Genomic DNA, 6000 nt, shown 5'->3' with positions numbered 1-6000 from the left:
GCACAGAGCAGCAGAAAAGAAGCAAAATGCATCTGCCCAGAATAGACAGTTTTCTTTTGAAATCCATGTTCCTGACTTTGTGTCAGGCACATAAAGATGGCTGTTGAGTCAGGATGAGCTAGAAATGTGGCTGCGTTCCTCCTGCTGGGAGCTGAATCTCCTGACACCGGGGGGCAGCACGGCTCAGCTGTGTGGCCGTGCCGCAGCACAAGGGTTCCTGGGAAACCGCGTTTGTAAGGAAAGCCTCTCCGGGCAGTGAGTGGCTGCACTGGTGTGACTCACGTCTCTAACACGGCTTGAGAATACATGAGAAACCTGACGCTGATGTTAACCAAAAATGCCCATTTCTGTAGTGCTGCCACAAGTGCTCCTCCTAGGCTGCCGAGTTAAAGGTGCTCTTTAGAAAACTTACTTTATCCAGAATAATTTTGGTGCAGTTCCACATTCCCCAAAGCCTGAGCATCTCCATTCCCGTGCTTCCCATTCCAGTGCCTTAGCCTGCATTTTGAACATGGAGTTGGTTTCTTCTCACTCTGCTTCTGTTGCTGTGCTCCTCTCTGTGCCCAGTGTTCTGCCCCTGCCTGTGTTCGCTTGCTGCTTTCTTCCATGTTTGACTCAGCCTCTCATGCTGCTTGTAGTGCCAGGGCTGTTCTGTCTGGCTGCAGGAGCTCCTGCATGTCCCCTGCATGAGGGACTTTGGCTTCTGGAGGTCTCTTGGAAAGGTTTGTGCCTTTAAGCTAAACCCCTGGCTGCTGCTGGCTCTCCAGAGTCACATAGCAGTGTCAGCCTTGATGGGAAGACGTTCAAGAAAACTGCTCACAATAAGGGTTGCTTCCTGCTGTAATTTTCCTTTCCCTTCCTTTTGTTTGTTCATCTTCCTTCAATTGAGATCAGCTTAGATGGCAACTCTCAACAGCAAGGAAGTAAAATTCTGTGTTGTTTGAGGAAAGCACAACAATACCCAGGCTACATCAAGGAGCTCTCGGCAGAAAGCAGCTTTTCTTGGTGATAGCTTCTGTTTTTAGGCTGCCTGTGTTATTAATACACTGCTGTCCAGGGAGATGTACGTAAGCAGAAATTCAGACACCTGATACTTGCCAAACTTAGTTTCTGTAGCAAGTGGACAGATGTGCTGTGTCATGAGTTATGCCCCAGTCCCTGCACTGATTTTTATTCTCATTTCTCTGGTAATTTGTTTGTTCATCTTGGACAAACACAAACCTCCTGGCCACTGATTTTAGGGCAGGCTCCAAGTTGTTTTTACTGGGATGCTGGGAGTGTTGGGGCTGTGGTTTCAAGGCATGACTTGCAAGTGCTCTGCCCTTCAGTTATGAGTGACTTTGTGGAGCTGTTTTGCTGAACATTCCTGTATGTATTACTCTTTGCAAGCTTGAGAAACTTAGGTGCTAGGCAAGCCTGCTAATTTACACTCATTTATTACAATTTCTCTGTTTTGGAGGAGGGAGCAGCGTTTAAGAGTGTTCACCATTTCCTGGCACAAGAAATACTGGAAGTAAAAGAAGAATGGGGGGGTAGGGAGGGTGGGGGAGAAAAGCAGAATTGACTGCAAGATAAAGGGAAGAAAGGAATGATGAAGGCAATGCTTTACGTTTTCCTGCTCTACTTATTTTGCCTGTTGGATGTGCTGTGGGATGCCCAGGCTGCATGGAGCATAAGGAGTGTGCTGCCATCACAGTCCAAGTGCTGGTACTTGCTCATGAGCCAGGTGAAGGAGGAGAGCAGGCTGGGCAAGTGACACTTGCTCTTGCCAGTACCAAGCCTGTTTGCTTGCATACCTGGCTTTGGAAATGGCTGCAGCCCTGGGGAGCAAAGTTAAAACCTGTGTGCAAATGGCTCATGGTGCAAGGGAGGACTTAGGCGTGGCTCTGAGGGGTGACATGCTCTCCTCTCCAACTAACCAGTGAGGCAGAAGAGAGCTCCAGCAAATTCCTGTGTTGAGTGCTGGGGAACTTGGCTCTCACTTTGCAGTGTGATGCAGCCAGCTGGGGTGGGCTGTGCTGTGTGAGGTGCTGTGCACATCCCTGCCCTGGGCAGGGTGCTGCTGGTGAAAGCTGGGTGAGCAGGTAACAGGAGTACAGGGAATGTGATCTCCATTACATGTTTTCCAGGAATATCCACAAATCCTCTTGGACCAGACTCCTTCATTGCCGAAGATGCTGTTCAAACAAATCCTTTTCTCCTAACTTTTCCATCTAACTCCCAGATTCTTGAAATGTCTAACTTTAAGCAGCAAAAATCTGCACTTCTTAGCCAGATATATGCTGGGGACCACCCCAGGGTGCTGCTGGAACAGTGGGGAGGCTATTCTGTGTGTCAGGCTGCTGCTGGCGCTGCTACTGCAGGCACATCCCTCCCTGCCCAAGGGCAGCAGCTGTCAGAGCAAGCTGAGGAAGCGGTTAATGTGTGAATGAGAATTCCTGAAGTCAAACGTTTTCTTCCATGCAGGGTGCAGCAAGGCCTCTCATCACTTCTGACACCCAGCATTAATTAAACATATGGCAGGAACAGAGATCTTGGCTGTCCTAGGAGGCTTGGAGTAGTTACACACCTGTGTGTCTGTGGCCAGTAACCATGTGGTTCTCCTGTGCTGGGAAAGGAAAAGCTGCAGAGAAGCTCCTATACAAGTCTTGGCTCTGATCAGGGAAGAAAATGCTGGTTTATGATCATCCTCATAAGGAGTGTTGTTGAATAGAGGCAGAACTGTGGGGACTAACTGCAGGACTTTGAGACAGCGAGGTGGGACCTGCAGTGAGCCACAGGCACTGGGGTTGCTTCCTTTCCCTGTCTGTCCATTTGATCCATCACATGGAGACTGGGGCTTGGCCTGGATTTGAAACTTGTTGTTTTAAAGAACAGCAAGGAAAGAAACAAATCTCATTTTTGTGATAGTGATTTTGGAAAGCTCTGTTCTTTACCATGTGTTTTTCCAGTGCTGGTTGAGAGGAGCCTTGGTGAGAGGTGCAGATGTGGAAATTGGGCTGCTTGCTCTGCAGTGAGGCATTGCTGCCAGTTTCCCACCAGGGCTTGCACAAACTCCCAGTTTGCTTGTGTATTGGTTTTTTAAAAACAAGCAGGGAAGTAGTTACTTCTGTTGGGGTGGCTTCATGAGGCTGAGAGCGTTGCAGCATTTGGAGGGTGAAGGCAGGACTTGCCTCTCTGCTCAGTTACTGTTTCTCACACAAGGCAGCCATGCAGTGGGGAGTGAGCAGGGTCTGTGCCAGCTGTGCAGCAGCAGCAGCAAAGCTGCTTTGTCACCTGCACTATTTTTATTTCTGTTGATGTGAGAGCTGGAAGGGCTCTGGTGTGATTTTCAGATGCTGGGCTGCATTTGTAGGTCTGCCTGTTAGAAGGGGGTGGGTTCATCTGCCCAGAGGTGATGGCAGAGGGAATGAAAGACAAATCTATAAAGTTTTCCTTCAGCTATCCCACACAAAGACATGCTGTATATGGTTTATTAACAGGGCAGTGCTAAAAGTGTGTTCTATTGAACTGTATCCTTAAAAACAAATTCCAGGTTGGAACTGCTGGAGCTTTGTGACTGGTTTGGCAGGAGCTATGCAAGTCCAAAGGACTAGCTCCAGAGGCAGTATGGATTCTCCTAAGGCAAATGTGTCTGTTGGTGTTATGTCAGTGCAGCTCCATCAGATGAGTCACAGCCTAAGTTTTTATTCTGAGAACTACTACCTCATCTTTTTCCCCCATCAGCTCATAATTTTACAAGATTAAATCCTGCCTGTTAATATACAGTACAGAATCAACCAGTTGGTTGTTAAGACTCATTTGGAGTTAGTGATTTGGACACTTGGGATTGGGTGGGCTGCCAGTGTATGTTTGCTGTGTTGCCATTCAATGTCAGCCTTCCCATTGCATTCTGTAAGAGCTTCCATTCATTTCAGTAGAAATCTGCATTTAGGGTGAAGGGTGACCTAATCTTTAAAAAGGATCTTAATCCACTTAGCCTCTATTGCAAAGCTCAGCATTTTTTCCTTGTCAGGAGCAGACTGCATTCCTAACCTTGATGTGTCACTTTCCAGTTGGCTTAATATTTGAGTGAGGATAAAAGGAAATGTTTTTCAAATACTGAAAGAACCCATGCTGGTGAGGTATGTGCACATGCAATGTGCCAGTATAAAAAAAAAGGAGATATGAGCATAATTGTATTTGGATGATGGAAAAAAGATAAAATAGTATCAGCAGATGACTGTAGAGAACAAACACAGGAAGAGGTAAATCCATTCGAAACAGTGTAACCGGGAAACAATGAGGGAGGCGGAAATGGGGATGAAATGTCGTTTAATGTAAATTTAAGTGCAAGACAAAATAGGACTCTTGTAAGTTTGACCTGTAAATGTCTCTTCCCAGAGGCCTGAGGGCAGCCAGGAAATATACTGTTTCTGATGCAAATATAAGTCCTGGCACCCATGCCTTGGTAAGGCCAGAGCTGATCTTCCAGGCTACTGCATTAAATCTAGCTCAGCTCAGAAAGCATGGAAAACTGTTGCCAGTAGCCTGTGTTCAGTTTTGGGGGGTTTCAGCTCAGGCTCTGGTCACAAAACAAAGAACGCCACAATTAACACTAATTGGTACCTTCCTTGATGTTTGGTCAGGGAGAATGAAGCATTCCCTGCCTTCCTGGAGGCAGTCACTCCAGGTCAGGAGAAGAAGCCTGTGGGGATGTTGCATGGCTCACAGGACCTTCCTGCCAACGGGAAATCTCGAATCCAACCCAATTCACACTGCCTGAGGACTACCTGCTTTGTACAGGATGTTTCTCCTTGGGTGGCCAAATGTCTGCAAGGAGTGAGCACACGTAGACGAGCCAGTGTGCACTCCATGGGCCTTGAAGCCATTTGCTCATTTCCCTTTAATCAAAACCTGCTCTTGTGTTTTCTTTTCTGTTTGGTGACTGAAGCGAAGCTTCATGTGCCTTCACGTGGGAGTTAAGTGGGTCAGTGGGATGCTTTGTTCGTGGCAGCTCTCACGTGGAAAAAGTCCGATGCGAAACGCTGAGGCTTGGCAGGAAAGTGCCAATTAAAGATAGCAGTGCGGGAGCACATTGTGTGAGCTGAAAGTGCTCAAATCTGGGGCTGTGACAACTGCCATGTGCAAAGGAAAGAACGAGGAATTATTAAATTTCATGTTGATCTGAAGTACTTGTGCTTTCCCTGTCTCAAGTGTTGTTCTCATGCAGCATGGATGAGGAGTTTATTCCCTGTTTCCCAGGTAAGTGAGGGGTAGAAGGGGTGAGTCACACAGGGGACCTGTGCCAGAGTAGGATCAGCAGCACTCAGAAGTTGGGTGCTTGGACTTCACCTCATGTTGGCCCATGGTATTTGTGCCAGCAGCAGTCCAGCCTTCTCCTCAGCATGGCACAAGGCTGTGCAGGAGATGTAAGTGCCAGGAGATGGCAAAGGGAGAGGTCCATTGCTACATCAAGTCAAGTGAAGCTGTTGCCCCTCAGCCATGCAAGCAGTCAAGTTGGGACAGCGCATAAAGGAAATGTGGCTGAGTCTGCATAGCAGTGTGCTCAGCTCTAGGAAAGCAACCCAAGGACAGCCAGGCTTTCACACTGTTGTCCTCTGCTGTTATGGGCAGCTACATCATCATACTGTCATTCATAAATAAAAACATTTCTCCCTGAAGCACCAGGCTCTCAGATTCCTGAGCAGATGTTGTGCAAAAAAGGCCCTGAAGGAAAGGGGAAGAGCAGGTCATTCAGGTATAGTCAGTGTTTCTGCTGAAATAGTCCATCCATCTGCTTCCCACTAGTTTTATTGATCTGTTTTTATTTGAAAGAGCAGTGTTTGTAATTGAAAGCTAGACTATCCTTACATTTCTTTATTTTAAAAAGCTTTCTGACTTTGTTTTGCCCTTACTTAAAGCTTTTTGTGCCCTTGCTGCAGACGTCCATAAGTTCATCTTTTTTTTCACCTTGCAGGTGGGCTGTGCTTTGTTTTGCATGTGTATAAGCACACAGCT

The sequence above is a fragment of the Camarhynchus parvulus genome, chromosome 7 (genome assembly GCF_901933205.1).
Source record: "Camarhynchus parvulus chromosome 7, STF_HiC, whole genome shotgun sequence".
NCBI lineage: Eukaryota > Metazoa > Chordata > Aves > Passeriformes > Thraupidae > Camarhynchus > Camarhynchus parvulus.
This window is presented reverse-complemented; position numbering follows the sequence as displayed.